The sequence below is a fragment of the Schistocerca serialis genome, chromosome 4 (genome assembly GCF_023864345.2).
Source record: "Schistocerca serialis cubense isolate TAMUIC-IGC-003099 chromosome 4, iqSchSeri2.2, whole genome shotgun sequence".
Classification (NCBI taxonomy): domain Eukaryota; kingdom Metazoa; phylum Arthropoda; class Insecta; order Orthoptera; family Acrididae; genus Schistocerca; species Schistocerca serialis.
In genome coordinates this window covers 21,898,618-21,906,247 of record NC_064641.1, presented here as the reverse complement: position 1 = coordinate 21,906,247, position 7,630 = coordinate 21,898,618, and the positions used below count along the sequence as shown (strand labels likewise).

The 7,630-nt window shown below is 43.0% G+C and overlaps 1 pseudogene; it reads left to right on the top strand.

The window, feature by feature from the left end:
- The first annotated feature begins 6,883 nt into the window (after window positions 1-6,883).
- On the top strand, window positions 6,884-7,001 carry LOC126476016 (5S ribosomal RNA; annotated as a pseudogene).
- Window positions 7,002-7,630: the final 629 nt, after the last annotated feature.

Below are 7,630 nucleotides of genomic sequence, written 5' to 3'. Positions count from 1 at the left end.
CTATTCAAGTGTTTCTATTCGACAAAAGATGTGCTATTTTTGCTTGTCTTATCAAAGATCATTGTACCCTCAAATGTTTCTATAGTACTTCGCTGCTTCTAAACGGCTATTTAAAAAAAAAATACGTCGGAGATGATCGTATTTCTAGCTGTGTGTTTCAGCTCACAAATAGCATATACTTTCTTCGAATTTGTAAAATTCTGTGTCCCCCAGATAACGATTTAAAGATGAGAAACGATCCAATACGCAAGTAACGCATGATAATGCTACGACAAAACTGTCAAACGTATGTATTAACTAATACGTCATACATAAAATACCGACCAGAGGATGAGGATCTAAATTTTAGACAAAACTGGCTAACGGCTACGGTATAGTTGAACGAAGGAACGTTTAGGGTCAGCTCGTAGGTATAACTAAGGTAGTACTTGGAACACACTTCTTTTACCATTGTTTCATTCGAATTTTTGTTTTATACGATCTAGTCTAGGCCTCACAGGCCGATACTGTCTCGAGACAGTTGTGAATAAAAACATGTTTATTAGAACTGTCTGCTACTCTTTTAAACTTGAGCCATAGTTCCTTTACTTGCTCCTGCCCTATGCTGAAAGTTTCAAGCTATTGTTGTAATAAAATTGTATTACGAACATCAAAAATAATCATTATACTTCTCAATTTAAGAGTTGTGTTGCCAATAAGGAGCTACCCTTAATCTCTTCGTGTGATGCAACTCTTTGTTTATTCATGTACGAGAGTTATATTTGTGTTCGACTAATATACTCTTGTCGTGGCAGCTACATTATTTTTATTATTGTTTCTCATTACGCCTTTCGCTTTATCGGCGTCATCAGATCAAATCTGTGATATAGAGAGCTTACATCAGAATGGATGGAACAAAATTTTATGAAAACAGTTTCTAGAGTAATTGTAGTGGCGCATAGTTTGATTGTGTACCATATCTACACATAGCCTTCAATTAGAGTTAAACAGCTTACTGACCATCAAAAGCCAGCCTCTTATTTAACACCAGAAGCCAAACTGGCTCTCACCGTCCTCCGCATTACAAAGTAAACGTGTGCGGCCACAGTTGGCTGTAGTGAGCGTTAAATACCAAATACAACTTTTCAGATAAATTTTAATCTGAAACATTTATTCCCCTCCTTAAATATTCTAATTATAGTCTAAACATATAACATTTTAAAAACATTTTTCCAATAGATATTATTGTCCGTCAAAAGATACGGGACTTTAATCACATGATGCTACATGTTGTTGTTGTTGTGGTCTTCAATCCTGAGACTGGTTTGATGCAGCTCTCCATGCTACTCTATCCTGTGCGAGCTTCTCGATCACCCATTACCTACTGCAACCCACATTCTTCTGAATCTGCTTAGTGTATTCATCTCTTGGTCTCCTTCTACGATTTTTACCCTCCACGCTGCCCTCCAGTACCAAATTGGTGATCCCTTGATGCTACATATATAAACCAAAACTGCAATGGTTGTATGTGCAGTAGAAACGTAAAACTGTAGTATTAGTACGTAACTACAGCTAGCGGGGTTACATGTATAGAGGAAGAAGGGACTTTATTTTGAGGCCGGGAGAGGCAAGAAACATTTTATACGACTTCCTAGGTAGAGGGTCATATATAAAACAGTTAGAACTATTGGCAGTAACAAACACTGATGACAATGACCACAGTAATGAAAGTGAACAATATTGCCAATGATAGTACATATGTGACGCAGCTGTAGGGATTGTGGAAAGTCAAACATTATAGTGTGAAATTTACGTGCATCAAATATAGCATTCTTATGTGAACTTTATATGTAGACAAAATCTTAATTAATACTGAACAGAAAATGCGTGTAATATGAGTAATATGGCCAGTTATTCAACGAAAGCAATATTAGGCACATCACCGGTTGTTACTGCCATTATTGTCATTAATGTTTTTGCTGTCATCACTGCTTTTTATACGGTCCTCTGTCTACACGTAGGATGTCGTATAAAAAAGTTACTTGCCTGTCACGGCTTCAAAATAAAGTTCCTTTCTCCATACATGTAACACCGCTAGCTGTAGTTATGACTTAATACTGCAGTCTGAAGTTTCTTCTGCACATGTAACTGCACGTTTGGTCAATTAAAAATTTATATTGTAAATGGAACGTCAATATGATTCAAGTCGCACACCTTTCGACGTAAAACATCTGCTGTAAAATTATTTTAAAATGTTATATGTGGGAGTGCAGTTAGAATATTTAAGAAGGAGGGTAAATGCTTCACATTAAAATTTTTGTGGGAAATTACATTCGGTATAAGCCGTTCACTATACTCACCTGGCGGCCAAACATATATACTTAGTAACGCACCGCGCGGCTTTTCATGCCGAGAAAGATGTTTAACTCTAACTAGATACTACGTGTCCACTAAGAAATAGTAGTAGCAGCTTTATTCATCCTTAGATCTCTTTTTACAAGGATGTAGGACATGTCAAAGTATTTACAAGTTTAGATCAATTTAAAATAAGCTAATTAGTGTACACAAATATTTACAGACTTCTAGTTAGAGATTTACTCCTGGTGTACAATACTTTTTTACAAAATAACTTATTAAATAATGTAATGCCACATTGTTCACTCATATCTCACTATCAGTCATTGCACACACTATACACACATTGTTTCATAACACTTCACTCACTACACACACACACACACACACACACACACACACTGGTGATCTCTGGGCTATTTTCTGTACCGCAACTTCCCATTTGCTATCCTGAAAACTGAGTTAACTTGTGCGTCACTACAATTAGCAATTACTCTAAACATTATTTTCATAAAATATTGTTCTGTCCATTCTAATGTTAGTTCTCCGTACCAAAGATGTGATTCGATGTTACTGTTGAAGCGAAAGGCGTTATCAGGAGCAATAATAAAGACAATATAGCGTCCAAGACAAGAGTATATTTTTGAGCGGAACATGGTCGAAGAACTAAGTGCAAACTTTTTGTCAAAAGTAATTAAATATCTGTGGTCCATAAACAAGCTCTGGACGCATCAAATTTCATGAGCCCTGCCCTTCATGAGGTCATTCAGTCAGTGATCCAAGTGGTCATCTTCATTAAAAGTCTCCGGCCGATGTGACCGAGCGGTTCTAGGCGCTTCAGTCCGGAACCACGCTGCTGCTACAGTCGCAGGTTCGAATCCTGCCTCGGGCATGGATTTGTGTGTTGTCCTTAGGTTAGTCAGGTTTAAGTTAGTGACCTCGGTTGGTAAGCCCCATCGTGCTGAGAGCCATTTGAACCATTAAAAGTCGGCCACTTCAGCAGAAATGTTCAACAAACGTGCGTCGATATTGGCGTTCAATACATTTCCCAAATATATAACAGTAACTCTCTGCGGCTTTCAGGTGAGAATGTCATTTCCGCTCCGAGAAGTTCGTAGACGGTGACGTTCTAAATCCGACGTATCTTTGTGACATATTTCAAAAATTCAGTTCATTGAAAGTATCCCTTCAAGGTAATGAGACCAACATTATGCTGCTGTCACACAAAACATTTGAGCATTCAGAAAGAAACTACTGTTGCGGAAGAAAAAGCTGAGTGTTATAACATATGCATTACGTTTTCAGTGCTCTTCACACGGTTTTAGAAGACATTGACTTTCAGTTGAGTGTAGAATCGAAGTATGCGTTTGTGGATCATTTAACTAACTCAATGATTACTTTTTGAAATTCGACGGGCGTTCAATGAGTACTGCAACGCATTCTTTTATGGGCCAGTTTCGGTTGAAAAAGGTGAAATATGCTGTGGAACATCGTGGAATCTTCCCTCTTCAGCCCTAATAGTTTCATGACGTTCCGATACATGGCGGTGCTAAACGTACGTACCCTTCAAAATGACGTCTGTAACGGACTTGCATTCAAAGCATAGAATTGTCACTGAGTTTCTTTTGGAGGAAAACTAGAGCAACTCAGATATTCTCAGGCACTTGCAGAATGTCTATAGAGACCTGGCAGTGAACAAAAGCACGGTGAGTCGTTGTGCTAGGCGTCTGTCATTATCGCAATGAGGTCGCGCAAACCTATCCGATGCCCTGCGTGGCAGCCAGCCACACACAGCTGTGACTCCTGCAATGTTGGAACGTCCGGACACTCTCGCTGGAGGCGATCGACGGATCCCAATCAAACACCTCGCTGCTCAACTGGACATCTCTGTTGGTGGTGCTGTCACGCTCGTCCACCAGTTGGTGTACTTGATCCACCACTTGGGGTACCCGAAGGTGTGTGCCCGCTGAGTTCTTCGTCACCTAACAGAAGACCGTAAAGAGCTTCCGTCTGTTTGGACCAATGAGGGATGCACTTCGCAGGAGCAGTTAGTCGTTGGCTCCGACGTCGACCATTGGAGTGGTACCATGTGGGCATAAAGGCCCTCCCAGGAAGGGGGCGTAAGACCGTCGCATTGAACGGAGATTACACTACTGGCCATTACAATTGCTACACCACAAAGATGACATGCTACAGACGCGAAATTTAACCGACAGGAAGAAGATGCTGTGATATGCAAATGATTAGCTTTCCAGAGCATTCACACAAGGTTGGCGCCGGTGGCGACACCTACAACGTGCTGACATGAGGAACTTTTCCAAGAGATTTCTCATACACAAAAAGCATTTGACCGGCGTCGCCTGGTGAAACGTTGTTGTGATCCCTCGTGTAAGGAGGAGAAATGCGTACCATCACGTTTCCGACTTTGATAAAGGTCGGATTGTAGCCTATTGCGACTGCGGTTTATCGTATCGCGGCATTGCTGCTCGCGTTGGTCGAGATCCAATGACTGTTAGCAGAATATGGAATCGGTGGGTTCAGGAGGGTAATACGGACCGCCGTGCTCGATCCCAACGGCCTCGTATCACTAGCGGTCGAGATGACAGCCATCTTATCTGCATGGCTGTAACGGATCGTGCAGCCACGTCTCGATCCCTGAGTCAACTGTTGGGGGCGTTTGCAAGACAACAACTGATTTCTCAGGATCTATGCACCAATCAGTTCGACGACGTTTGCAGCAGTACGGACTATCAGCTCGGAGACCGTGGCTGCGGTTACCCTTGACGCTGCATCACAGACAGGAGCGCCTGCGATAGTGTACTCAACGACGAACTTGGGTGCACGAATGGCAAAAGGCAAAACGTCGTTTTTTCGGATGAATCCAGGTTCTGTTTACAGCATCACGATGGTCGCATCCGTGTTTGGCGACAACGTCGTGAACGCACATTGGAAGCGTGTATTCGTCATCGCCGTCTTGGCGTATCACCCGGCGTGATGGTATGTGGTGCCATTGGTTACACGTCTCGGTCACCTCTTGTTCGCATTAACGGCACTTTGAACAATGGACGTTACATTTCAGATGTGTTACGACTCGTGGCTCTACCCTTCATTTGATCCCTGCGAAACCCTACATTTCAGCAGGATAATGCACGACCGCATGTTGCAGGTCCTGTACGGGCCTTTCTGGATACAGAAAATGTTCGACTGCTGCCCTGGCCAGCACATTCTCCAGATCTCTCACCAACTGAAAACGTCTGGTCAATGGTGGCCGAGCAACTGGCTCATCACAATACGCCAGTCACTACTCTTGTTGAACTGTGGTATCGTGTTGAAGCTGCATGAGCAGCTGTACCTGTACACGCCATCCAAGCTCTGTGTGACTCAATGCTCAGGCGTATGAAGGCCGTCATTACGGCCAGAGGTGGTTGTTCTGGGTACTGATTTCTCAGGGTCTCTGGACCCAAATTGCGTGACAATGTAACCACATGTCATTTGTAGTATAATATATTTGTCCAATGAATACCCGTTTATGATCTGCGATTCTTCTTGAAGTAGCAATTTTAATGGCCAATAGTGTATGTTGAAATATACCAAAACAGCGAAGACTAATACGGTATATTGGAACGCTGTATGAAACCAGCCTGGTTTCAGGAAGAAATGTGCTGGATTACTTACTGAACGAAGCTCGTACTTTCCAAAAGGAGTTGACAACGCAACTGAATCAAATGTCCTTTCAGTACAGACATACTGATATTCCGCCAGACTCCACAGCGAGGTCTAATTTTGTTTCCTGATCACTTCTTGTGTTTTGGGACTTGGTGTAGCAACAGTATCTGCAAGTAGGTAACAAGACCCTACCGCCGGCGTCTTTTGTTATGGTGTAAAGAGCCGTATCTGAAAAAGTTTGAAAGCCACTGCTCTGGAGCACATAAGCAACGAAAGCTTCGCGGATCTCTAAAAGTAACTGCCCCTAGTAGGTGACAAAACCATCTCGAGTTGTTTTCCTCGTTTCAGACTCGCGTATGTGTGTCGGAGCCCGGAGGTCCGCGACCTCTGCTCGCCCCTTCTGCACACATTACTCGGCCACGAGATACGTGGCTGGAGGACGTAAACATCATAACTCTTCCCTCTCAAGCGGAATGAAAACATAGTTATCTCTCTTATTGGCAAATGGGTCACAGTGCTTAAGTAGGAAGAAATCACCATTATCAAATGCACATATTTCATTTACTCTTTCGTGTGATAAGAGCAAGAAAAATCGACTAGAATATGTGTATTGCACTAGTGAGTTGCAGCTGTATTGATAAAATACGATCCTCGCTGGCAATGTATCCGTTAAATTATTAGCCACTTTACCCACAATAGAAGACTATTCTCAGCTTGTATTTTGTTTTATTCCTTACATAACAGCATTAAACTCAAGGAACGGCTAGTTAGAGACAGCCACCGAGTGGCTTTTAGCAAAGGGAGATCGCTGCTTCTCTAGCGGTGAGCTACGATACTGCGGCGCGGGGCCAAGATCATTGGTAAAGCTTCTCTTCCAGAAGAAGCCAACCGCCTTGCCGCAGTGGTAACACCGGTTCCCATCAGATCACCGAAGTTAAGCGCTGTCGGGCTGGGCTAGCACTTGGATGGGTGACTATCCGGTCTGCCGAGCGCTGTTGGCAAGCGGGGTGCACTCAGCCCTTCTGAGGCAAACTGAGGAGCTACTTGAATGAGAAGTAGCGGCTCCGGTCTCGAAAACTGACATACGTCCGGGAGAGCGGTGTGCTGACCACATGCCCCTCCGTATCCCCATCCAGTGACGCCTGTGGGCTGAGGATGACACGGCGGCCGGTCGGTGCCGTTGGGCCTCCATGGCTTGTTCGGACGGAGTTTAGTTTAGTTTTCTTCCGCAAGTATCTCCTACCACCCAAACTTCAGAGAAGTGCACCAGTTATCACCGTATTTGACAATATATCAGTCTGATGCAAAAACTAGCAAATATCTCTTAATGTACAACCGTCGACAACAACATATTGGCTTCTGTTAGTTAAGAAGTCTTCGAGTCAGTGACATACCTGAGAAACTATTCCGTATGCTTGTATCTTCATCGACAATCGGCAATGTGGCACTATGTCAAACGTGCTACGGAAATGTAGGAATACGGAATCCGTCAGTTGCCTTTCATCCACACTTCGTAGAATCTCATGTAAGAAAAGAAAGCGTGCCGATTTGTGGACAGCAGCTTTTTCCTGTCAAGGAAATTTATTATATCCGAACTGAGAATTCGTTCAAGGATTCTGCAGTAAACCGT